The sequence below is a fragment of the Eutrema salsugineum genome, unplaced genomic scaffold (assembly GCF_000478725.1).
Source record: "Eutrema salsugineum unplaced genomic scaffold, Eutsalg1_0 scaffold_3, whole genome shotgun sequence".
In the NCBI taxonomy this organism is placed as follows: Eukaryota; Viridiplantae; Streptophyta; class Magnoliopsida; order Brassicales; family Brassicaceae; genus Eutrema; species Eutrema salsugineum.
Window position 1 is genome coordinate 8,291,083 of NW_006256756.1, and position 12,592 is coordinate 8,303,674.

The 12,592-nt window shown below is 42.8% G+C and overlaps 1 pseudogene; it reads right to left on the bottom strand.

Annotated features, from left to right (window-relative positions):
* Positions 1–2,027: 2,027 nt before the first annotated feature.
* On the bottom strand, positions 2,028–5,965 carry LOC112085353 (annotated as a pseudogene).
* Positions 5,966–12,592: the final 6,627 nt, after the last annotated feature.

Consider the following 12,592-nt stretch of genomic DNA (forward strand, 5'->3'; position numbering starts at 1 on the left):
ACAGATATGAACCCTAACTAGCAAGTTAATCAAACATTCAGAGAAAACCCTAATAAAACCCTAAACCTAACAGGTGATCTACTCAGACATGATTATTGGAACAACAAACATGATGAATAGAAAGCAATAAATTAAATCGAAATAGATAAAGGGTTCGAAATCTTCTCTCTAAACGAACAGAGTTCAGACTTGTCTTCCCAAGCTCTCAAAATCGCAAAAGCCGGAAACTCAGAGTATCTCTCTCTCAAAAATCTAAGGTATCGATAAAAAGGGAATAAAAATCCTATATATATCTCTAAAACACGTTTTGGGTTTCCTTGAAAACGTTTAGGCCCAACTCCTTCTTCAAATAGGAAACAAAATCGCCTTTTCCTTATTTCTCTAACAAGTGTCGAGCGTCACTCTCCATGGTGTCGAGCGACACTTAAGCACAAAATCCATCCTTGACGAATTTGATCCTGATTAAGCTCCAAAGTGCTCCAAAGTCTCCAGTTAAGCTCCAAACGTACCTATGACCTGAAAAGACTCCAAAAGACTCGAAAGGCACTAAAAAGACTCTATAAATAAGACTTATACCATGGCTAAAAACCATAAAAACCATGATATACCAACTCCCCCAGACTTACCTCAAGCAAACAGAATACTAAATAAGAGAAAGAGGTTTGAAAACACAGAGACTCAACCTTTCATTGGAACATCACTTTTGACCGATTACCTTGCAACTCAACTACTGCTTCATCATTCCAAATCAAACCACCATGTACTTTTCCGCAGACATTCACAGCTTTCCAGATTAAGTCCAAAATTCCACAACATTGTTCCATAAACCTTCATCGCTGGATCTCACTGATGATTTCAATGCCAAGAATCTTCTAGACTCTTTCCCGTACTATACTCAAACAAATCAGCCATACAAACTTTGGTACTTTTTCTCTCTCCCAGACTTATTCTTTTCGCACACTCATCATCTTTTTTCTTTTCTCCTTTTTTTATGGCATATACTCGATAAGGGTAAAGCTGCGAGTACTGATGGTGTTTGCCATCGAGTCCCCGAGTTGTCCCCTTACCTTGTATCAAAGGTTTTCAGCGAATAGTGGGGTCATAGGAAACTTTCCTACCTCTCACTTCCTTCTTTTGTGTGATCATTCCAACTTAGAAGTGAAATAATGGGATCATTGGAAACATTCCTAACCCTTCACTCCTAAGCGAAAATCATCTCAATCTTTTCGCCTTTTTTTTTTCTTTCTTTACTTTTTAGCTCGTCACAGGGAGAGAAACACCAACATTAAATTTCACACAGGCTTTCATTTGTCAAGTATGAACGAGGAATCAAGCTCTAAGGCATTAGTCACATCAACGAGTTAAAAGTGAAGTTCAGAACTTAGCTCAGGTTAGTGGATTCTGTTGGAAACATGGACGCCTCTAGTCAACTGGTCAGCCTTTGGATTTTTCATTAGTCGGATCTAGACTGAATCTGCAGCAGTGGTCACTTAGATGAAAGGTCAGCACAATAATTCCAGAAAAAGCATCATTATCTCCAACAGGTTTTGACTCAAAAACTTTTTGACACGACTGACTCATAAGAAAAACAGACACAATGTCAACGACTACCTCCCCCAGACTTGAACAACACTGTCCCCAGTGTTATCAAGTCCGAAGTTGGTGAAACAAAAGAAAGGAAACAGAGAAACGCAGGAAAAACAGAGAACTTACCTGGCTGCAATGATGGTGTCGCGCGACACTGACGATGGTGTCGTGCGACACTTGTTCTCTTCGTACCAAATTGCAGCAGACCAATCCGAAAATCTGGTTTGACTCCGGTTTCCTGATTTCCTAATTTTTTTTTTTTCAATTTCACAGAAGCAAGTGACAATGTGGTGTCGCTCGACACCAGCCTCTACTTCACCTAAAACACGAAAACCAAAAACGAAAATCAAAAGAAACAATAAGACTTATGTACATACTTACCAGTGGATTGCCTTCCACCAAGCGCTTGTTTTAAGTCATTAGCTTGACTTGATGGTGATTCAGGCAGGAGGTGCACCATCCAGAGGAACGATATGTCCGTCCGGAATCTCAGCTTTGGCCCAGTAGTGCTTCACCCTTTGTCCATTCACTGTGAACTCCCTGCTGCCATCTGGTGTGAGGAGGACGATGGCACCATAGGGGCGAACCTCTTTGACTATGAAAGGACCTGACCATCGAGAACGAAGTTTACCAGGAAACAATTGTAGGCGAGAGTTATACAGAAGTACCTGATCATTCGGTTCGAATTGTCTGGAGAGGATTTTCGAATCGTGATACGCCTTGGTCCTCTCTTTGTACAGCTTCGAATTCTCATAGGCATGGTGCCTGATTTTGTCCAACTCATTCAGCTGTATCAGTCTCCTTTCTGCAGCAGACTTGATGTCGAAGTTCATCATCTTTATTGCCCAAGCTGCTTTGTGTTCAATCTCCACTGGAAGGTGGCAGGGCTTTCCATAGAGCAGGTGGAAAGGCGTGGTGCCTAGAAGTGTTTTGAACGATGTCCTGTACGCCCAGAGTGCATCGTCCAACTTCGCAGACCAGTCCTTTGGAGTTTTACCCACTGTCTTCTCCAAGATCTCCTTGACCTGCCGATTCGACATTTCGACCTGTCCACTCATCTGAGGGTGATAAGGGGTTGCAACTCGATGATGGACTCCATGTTTCCTTAGGAGTTTCTCGAAAACCTTGTTAATAAAGTGAGATCCACCATCACTTATAACAATTCGAGGAACTCCAAATCGAGGGAAGATAATGGTCTTGAACATCTTAAGAACCACTGAAGAATCGTTGGTGGGGCTGGCAATGGCTTCGACCCACTTAGAGACATAATCAACAGCAACCAGAATGTACTTATTCCCATAAGAAAAGGGAAAAGGACCCATGAAATCGATACCCCAGCAATCAAATACTTCAACCTCAAGGATGAAATTCTGTGGCATCTCATGTCGCTTGCTGATCTTCCCTCTCCTCTGACAAGCATCACACTGTGAGATAAAAGCATGCGCGTCGCGAAACATTGTAGGCCACCAAAAGCCTGCTTGAAGAACCTTAGACACTGTTTTGAATGTCGCAAAGTGTCCAGCATATTCGGATCCATGACAATGAAACAGCACCTCTGGAACTTCTGACTCTGCAATGCATCTTGATATATCATGGTTTTTATGGTTTTTAACCATGGTATAAGTCCTATTTATAGAGTCTTTTTAGTGTCTTTCGAGTCTTTTGGAGTCTCTTCAGGTCATAGGTACGTTTGGAGCTTAACTGGAGACTCTGGAGCACTTTGGAGCTTAATCAGGATCAAATTCGTCAAGAATGGATTTTGTGCTTTAGTGACGCTCGACACCATAAAGGGTGACGCTCGACACTTGTCAGAGAAATAAGGAAAAGGCGATTTTGTTTCCTATTTGAAGAAGGAGTTGGGCCCAAACGTTTTCAAGGAAGCCCAAGACGTGTCTTAGAGATATATATATAGGATTTTTATTCCCTTTTTACGATCACCTTAGATTTTTGAGAGAGAGATACTCTGAGTTTTCGGCTTTTGCGATTTCTGAGCTTTGGGAGACAAGTCTGTACTCTGTTCGTTTAGAGAGAAGATTTCGAACCCCTTTATCTATTTCGATTTAATCTATTGCTTTCTATTCATCATGTTTGTTGTTTCAATAACCATGTCTGAGTAGATCACCTGTTAGGTTTAGGGTTAATTAGGGTTTTCTTTGAATGTGTGATTAACTTGCTAGTTAGGGTTCATATCTATTTGTTCTTCACCTTAGGTTGTTCTTAAAGCTAATTCTAGACTGATCACCTAGAACTAAGATCTTAGGTTGCTTAATTGACATGGAAGTGTAATTGAATAACTGGAAAGAACCTGAGTTGAGCAAAGTAACTATTCGCAAAGGAATTTGGTTTAGGAGCTTTGTGAACATATCGAACTTGTGCAATTAAGGCTGGTTTAAATCTGTAGGATTTGCAAAGGAATTTGGAATTCTAGGATTTTAACTTAGATAATTCTCACAACGGAAGTTGGTTAATTATAGTTCTGTGTTTTGAGTTCAAGAACCGTGCTTAATAACTGAACCCTGATTAGTTAAGTTGATTTGCATTCACTGATCTCCTGAAAACGCCCTAGACCTATCCTTTATCACATCGAATTTACAACTGTTTTCATCGCTGCTTTATTTATTATTGTCGCATTGCTATTTGTTCTGCATATTTCGGCTTAGCGTAACTCCATCTACATAAGGTTTATTTAGTGATTTCTTGTCTCTGTGGTTCGACCCCAAGATACTACAACTGCACATCTGTGCTCTTGCAGAGTAGCTTAGGGATTAAACTTTGAGCAGATCAAGTTTTGGCGCCGTTGCCGGGGACTTGATTTCGCCATTAAACCTAGTTTTTGAGTTTCGACTAAGTTTTTCGACCTAGTGTCGAGCGAGACCAATTGTGGTGTCGCGCGACACCTTTCTTTTTATAACCTAGTTTACTTATTTCGTTTTTCTCTCTTTGTTTTTGGTGTTTCAGGTTTATGCACACTCGTGGAACCAGAAGCAACAAGGACATTCCGCTAGTGAATTTGAGCAACGAAGAGCTAGCTGAGTTAGAGCGAACGAACAGGAAAGCAAGGGATCCGGCAATGATGGAAAACGCCCTAGACCTATCCTTTATCACATCGAATTTACAACTGTTTTCATCGCTGCTTTGTTTATTATTGTCGCATTGCTATTTGTTCTGCATATTTCGGCTTAGCGTAACTCCATCTACATAAGGTTTATTGAGTGATTTCTTGTCTCTGTGGTTCGACCCCTAGATACTACAACTGCACATCTGTGCTCTTGCAGAGTAGCTTAGGGATTAAACTTTGAGCAGATCACATCTTCTGTAAATCCCATCGGAACAGTGCTTGTACAGATATGGCTCATCCCAGTGATATCTCATCAGCTCTCTCAGGAACTTCTTCTTCGCGTACCCCTTAAAGTTCTCAGGCTCAGTCTCTGCAGCGAGATAATTGGCAATATCAGCATACCAAGGACGTTGGGTGGCAGATACAGCAGCTGAACTGATCTCAGGAAGTCTGCTTCGAATTTGAGAAGTCTCGGTGTTTGGCTGAGCAAGGTGTCGCACGACACTAGTGGTGGTGTCCCTCGACACTAACGTTTCTCCAATTCGAAAAGCCTGTAATTCTTCGTCAAATCTGCTCTGAAACCTGGTTTCCACATAGTATACATTCTCTTCTGGCAGAAAATCGTCTATGGGTACGTCATCTTCAACCCTGATGCGTGAGAGATGATCTGCAACACCATTCTCAACACCCTTCTTGTCCTTGACCTCAATATCGAATTCCTGAAGAAGTAACACCCATCGCAGTAACCTTGGCTTTGCATCCTTCTTCTTCATCAAGTATTTGAGTGCAGAATGATCTGTGTGCACAATAACCTTCGATCCCACAAGGTAGGGTCGAAATTTCTCAAAAGCAAAGACCACAGCCAATAGCTCTTTCTCAGTAGTAGCATAGTTCCGTTGAGCATCATCCAGAGTTCGACTGGCATAGTAGACTGCATGAAGCCTTTTGTCCTTCTTCTGTCCTAGGACAGCACCAACAGCAAAATCACTGGCATCACACATCACCTCAAAAGGAAAATTCCAGTCAGGAGGCTGCACAATAGGGGCGCTTATCAAAGCGTGTTTGATTTGTTCGAACGCGGCTAGGCATTCGTCTGTAAACTCAAACTTGGCCTCCTTGCGTAGCAAAGCAGTAAGAGGACGTGAAATCTTGCTGAAGTCTTTGATAAAGCGACGATAGAACCCTGCATAATCCAGGAAGCTTCTAACCGATCGCAGAATCAAGTGGTGGCAAACTCGTCATGACATCAATCTTCGCACGATCCACTTCGATACCAGCTGCAGAAACCTTGTTCCCAAGCACAATCCCATCTCTGACCATAAAATGACACTTTTCCCAGTTAAGGACCAAGTGCTTCTCTTCACAGCGAGCCAGAATCTTGCAGAGATTATCCAGACAGTCCTTAAAAGATGATCCGTAAACTGAGAAATCATCCATAAAGACCTCCATGAAATCCTCAATCATATCAGTGAAGATAGACATCATACATCTCTGAAACGTTGCAGGAGCATTACAGAGTCCAAAGGGAATTCTGCGATATGCGAAAGTGTCGTATGGACATGTAAAGGTGGTCTTCTCCTGATCATCTGGGTGGATAGGAATCTGGAAAAATCCTGAGTACCCATCGAGGAAGCAGTAGTAGGGATGGCTTGCAAGTCTTTCCAGCATCTGATCAATAAAGGGCAATGGAAAGTGATCCTTCCTGGTCGCTACATTCAGCTTCCTGTAATCGATGCACATCCTGTGTCCAGTCACTGTGCGCGTCGGAATCAGCTCATCCTTGTCATTCTTCACAACTGTAACCCCTCCTTTCTTGGGAACCACGTGCACAGGACTGACCCAAGCACTATCTGAAATTGGATAGATGATTCCAGCATCCAGCAGCTTCATGATCTCCTTTTTGACGACGTCTTTCAGATTAGGGTTCAACCTGCACTGGTGTTCGATCGATGACTTCGACTCATCCTCCAGGTGAATTCGATGCATGCACAGGTCTGGTGAGATACCTGAAATATCATCAAGAGAATAGCCAAAAGCGTTGCGATGCTTGCACAGCTTGCTCAGTAGTAAGGTAACCTCAGCATTGTTCAAAGAAGAGTTGATGATGACTGGATAAGTAGAATTAGAGCCTAGAAATGCGTACCTTAGTCCTGCAGGGAGTTGTGTGAACTCAATCTTGGGCGCTTTCTCTTCACTCCAGTCGGATAAATGCTTCACCTTCGCAGGAGACTCGAGCTGTTCAATCTGCGATGCTAGCTGCATCACATGCTCGCTCGAGTCCAACATCTTCAAGTAAGATGCTGAAATATCGTCCAAGTGCTCAGCTTCGGTTGCAACGTGGTCAAAGCTCTCTCCAGTGGGTCTGTAGGTAGCATCTCCTGGAAAATCTCCTCAGCAAACTCTGTGAGAGTGTCGACATAGAAGGTCTGACCATCGATGGTAGGCTTCTTCATCAGCTTGTCCATGTCAAAGTTCATCACCAGATCTCCAACATTCAGAGCGATCCTGCCTTTCCTGACATCGATGATAGCACCTGCTGTAGCTAGAAAAGGTCTCCCAAGGATAAGAGGATCCTTAGGCTCCTCTCCATACTCCAAAACCACAAAGTCAGTCGGTATCATGCAGTCTCCAACCTTGATTGGAACATCTTCTAGCACTCCTTCAAGTATCTTTGTCGAACGATCAGCTAGGATGAGAGAAATCCTTGTTGGCTTGAAATCACTCATGCCGAGATTGACAGCTACTGAATAAGGCATGAGGTTAACACTTGAACCCAGATCACACAGCGATCTCTTGAATCTCTCTGTGAAGATAGAGCAATCCAAGACAAAGCTTCCTGGATCAGACAGCTTCTCTGGAATTCGGTTCTGAATCAGTGCACTGACTTGCTCAGAAATCATCATCACTCCTTGTTCATGGCTGAGATTATTGGTCACCATTCGCTTCACATAACGTCTGATAACATGAGTGATTTTTACAGCATCAACCAAAGGTATCTCAATCACAAGCTTTTCCATCAAAGATTTGCATCGTGCATCATCAAGCTCTTGCTTAGACTTCCTAGGGCTCCTTGGGTAAGGAACCTTAGGTTTGTAGACTTTCTCTTCAGCTGATTTCAGATTCAGAGCATCAACAGCTTTGCTCTGTGGTTGGTGACGTGCGACACTGGTTGTGGTGTCGCTCAACACCGGCTCTGCAATTTCAGGAATTTCTTCAGGGTCTTCCAAATCCACGACTTCAGGTGCAGGAGGCGTCTTCTTGGGCTCAGAACTCAGAGTTTTACCACTCCTCAACGTGATAGCACTGCAGTGATGCCTTAGATTGGTGTCAGTCTTCCCAGGAAGAAAACCTTCTTGCCTTTTAACAGAACCTGCAGTTTGAGCAACCTGCGTATCGAGCTGCTTGACATGAGTGTTCAAAGCTTCGATTTTCCCATTCAGATCAAGGTAGAGAGCATCCATCTTTCCATTGAAGTCCACGGTGAGCTTCTGCTGACCTTCCAGAATTTGTTCCAGCATAGACTTCATCTCATTGTCAGGAGTTTGAGGTTGAGATGAAGGAGTGCTGTAGTTTCTAGAAAAACTGTTGTTGGAAAAAGGCTTCTGTTACTGAGGCTTAGGCGTGTGACCAGAGAAGTTCTGATTACTGTTGAAGGTACTCCTCTCTGATTGTTTCCACTGTAATTCCCACTGTAGCTTCTGTTACCTTGCTGATTACCAAACCTCTGACCCTGAAATCTTGACCCACTGACAAAGTTGACATCCTCCACCTCAGCTTCATCCTCAGGTTCGAAACTCTCCACCTCCTGTGAGAATCTGACAGACTTCTTACCCACCAAAAGGCTGTGCACAGAGTCAAGCTTAGCGTTCACCTCAGCGATCTGCGATCTATCCATGTTCCCAGCTTGCTTCTTTTGATCAAGATCAGCATTCTTGGTGCTATTGCTGGATGCCAAGTTTTCGATGAGCTCAACAGCTTCTTCTGGCTATCTGGTGTTGAAGTTTCCATTTCTTGCTGCATCAAGTGCCATCTGATACCTCCAGTCGATACCTCTAAAGAAGATACCCAACAACTGCACATCGCTGAAGCCATGATGGGGACAGTCTCGCTGGTACGATTTGAATCGCACCCAAGAAGCTTTGAACGCTTCAGTTGGTTCCTGAGAAAACGTCGAAATTTTCGTCCTCAACTCCTCAGACCTAGCATCATCGAAGAAGTTGTGCAGGAAATCATTCCTGGTCTCTTCCCAAGTAGTGAGTGATCCTGGCTCCAACTGCTTCAACCAGTTAGCTGCTTCTCCAGCAAGAGAATAAGGAAACAGCTTGCAGAGGAGGAAATCATTGGACACTCCATTGTACTTGATGCTGGTGACCAAGTCCTCAAACCTCTCAATATGATCCATCGGGTGCTCATGAGAGTGACCATGAAAAGGATGCTGTCCCACAAGAGTGTAGTACACAGGCTTCAACTCAAAATCGTTCTTTGAAACGCAGGAGCGCGAATCACATAACGATTTGCATAGAACTGCTCAGGTCTGTTATAATCTCCAAGCGTTCGTCCACGACCAGCTGCAGGTGCAGGTTCCCTCACATTCCGATCCGCTGGAACGCTCCTCTGATGTGGAACGATCACAGCATTACCACGTGGTGCAGGTGGTGGATTCTGGTCAACAACATCCACTGGTAAAGGTGCTGGTGGAATGATGTTGCCATCTCCATCAAGCCTTTGGCCTCTCGCATTGCACACATGACCCTCTTAGTCTCTCCAGACTCCAGCATCATCACGAACAAGTCCATTGGCGTTTTCCATCATTGCCGGACCCTTTGCTTTCCTGTTCGTTCGCTCTAACTCAGCTAGCTCCTCGTTGTTCAAATTCACTAGCGGGATGTCCTTGTTGCTTCTGGTTCCACGAGTATAAATAAACCTGAAACACCAAAAACAAAGAGAGAAAAAGAAATAAGTAAATTAGGTTATAAAAAGAAAGGTGTCGCTCGACACTAAGAAGGAAAACTTAGTCGAAACTCAAAAACTAGGTTTAATGGCGAAATCAAGTCCCCGACAACGGCGCCAAAACTTGATCTGCTCAAAGTTTAATCCCTAAGCTACTCTGCAAGAGCACAAATGTGCAGTTGTAGTATATAGGGGTCGAACCACAGAGACAAGAGATCACCCAATAAACCTTATAGAGATTGAATTACGCTAAGCAGAAATATTGGAACTAAATGGCAATGCGACAGAAGTAAATTAAGCAGCAGTAAAAACGATTGTAAGTTCGATTGGATAAATACTAGGTCTAGGGCGTTTTCAGGAGATCAATGAATGCAGATTAACTTAACTAATCAGGGTTCAGTTATTAAGCTCGGTTCTTGAACTCGAAACACATAATTATAATTAACCAACTTCCGTTGTGAGAATTATCTAAGTTAAAATCCTAGAATCCCAAATTCCTTTGCAAATCCTACAGATTTAAACCAGCTTTAATGCACAAGTTCGATATGTTCACAAAGCATCTAAACCAAATTCCTTTGCGAATAGCTACTTTGCTCACCCTAGGTTCTTTCCAGTTATTCAATTACACTTCCGTGTCAATTAAGCAACCTAAGATCTAAGTTCTAGGTGATCAATCCAGAATTAGCATTAAGAACAGCCTAAGATGAAGAACTAACAGATATGAACCCTAACTAGCAAGTTAATCAAACATTCAGAGAAAACCCTAATTAAACCCTAAACCTAACAGGTGATCTACTCAGACATGATTATTGGAACAACAAACATGATGAATAGAAAGCAATAGATTAAATCAAAATAGATAAAGGGGTTCGAAATCTTCTCTCTAAATGAACAGAGTTCGGACTTGTCTCCCCAAGCTCTCAAAATTGCAAAAGCCGAAAACTCAGTGTATCTCTCTCTCAAAAATCTAAGGTATCGATAAAAAGGGAATAAAATCCTATGTATATCTCTAAAACACGTTTTGGGCTTCCTTGAAAACGTTTAGGCCCAACTCCTTCTTCAAATAGGAAACAAAATCGCCTTTTCCTTATTTCTCTGACAAGTGTCGAGCGTCACTCTCCATGGTGTCGAGCGACACTAAAGCACAAAATCCATCCTTAACGAATTTGATCCTGATTAAGCTCCAAAGTGCTCCAAAGTCTCCAGTTAAGCTCCAAACGTACCTATGACCTGAAAAGACTCCAAAAGACTCAAAAGACACTAAAAAGACTCTATAAATAAGACTTATACCATGGCTCTAAACCATAAAAACCATGATATATCACAGGGTTTACTGAATCTGCTCGACCAAAACGGCTTTCACAGATTCTTTTGAATTCAGCCCACCCTAGTTTGTGTGTAACCAAATGCCGGAGATTGGTGTACCAATGATACGCTTGTCTTGTGAGAACCAAGGTTGCTTGTTGTACCTTAGCGTCATCATTAAACACTCTTTGATCGATAAATAGTCTTCACACTTCTGTAACCACTCGACTGCATTTGTAGTACCATCATATGAAGGAAATTCCATCTTTGATGGTGGTATTACACACCTATCGGATCTCCTAGAGTAGTCACCTGGAATTTCTTCTTGCAAACAAAAATCACCAGCTGTGTAGGTACGATAAGCATCGTGAAGTGGAGCTCCTATTGCTCACACATTCCAGTCACCTCCCCCGTCTGTATGACGGTTTCCCCTTTCTCTGCCAATAAAACGTATCGGCCATGGTCCTCCTGATGTAATTTGTTTCTGAAATCCACCATTACTGTCAGGTATGTTCTTGCCCTCTTTTGCTGCTGTGAAATCATCACCCTCCGCCTCAGAACTGACTTTGTTCGCTTTCACTATTCCTTGAACATTAGTAGATCCGCTCTGTTTTCCAGACGCATAGAGCTCCTCGGGTTTTTGGACTTGTGTTTTTGATTCCTGTGAAAGTTGTTCCAGCAAGGCGGTTTGGTCGTTGCGTCGCCGACTGCTCTTCTCGAAGATGTGCGAGTGCCTCTTGCGTCTGCTCGCTCATCTCCTTATGAGCTGCAATGGTTGCTTCCAACGCTGTTTGTTGATTCGTCGTCTTCTCTTCAAGAGCCCCCAACGTAGTTTGCATTGGACCCATCGCTGATTTCATCTCCAGGATTGCTTCCATTATTTTTGCGAGTTGCACAGCAACGGAATCAACGTCTCCCATCGAATCGTTCGGCTCTGATACCAAATTGATATGAGCCTGCAACTTTGATTTTAATCTTGTAATAGTTGTTTAACGTGAGAACTAGAAGAGATTTAGCTAAGCTTCCTCTTAACCCAAGTCTCTCTTAGAGAATTAGGTTAATTGTTGAAAGTTAAGTTCTTATTAATTATAAGAGACCCTTATATAGGTCTCCTTACAAACTACTTCTCCTAAATTAAAAAGAAAAGATCCTAAAGCTTAAAACCAATAAAAGGGAAAAACACTAAAACGTAATCCTATTGCAAAAAGGAAACAGATAAACCTAATTAGCGTCTTTTCGTTTTGTCGATGGTAGTATCTGATACCATAACATGTATCAGATGCACCAAGTTAAATCCGGTATGGGGTACATCAAGCTCAACATCGAACTTATGCACCTCGGTGTGGAGAATTTTTCTTTAGGAAAGTTTAGCACCAGGGCTACCATTGGGTAAATGGACCTCGGTGTAGACACAACCCCAAAACGTGAAGGTTTTACACTGGGAAGCACCTCGTGATGCTTGAGCTCGGGGTGAATATCCTTGAGGTGCATGAGTTTAACACCGGGGACAGCACCTGGAATATGATAGCCGGTGTAGAAACTCCTCAGACCGTGCAGCATAACACCTGGATCGGCACCGGGGTGATCAGACTCGGTTTTATTCTTGCCTAAAAGCATTCTGACCAACACCGAGAATAACACCGGGTAAATCAACCTCGGTGTGGAACTTCTCCCCAAAGAAGGCACTAGCAC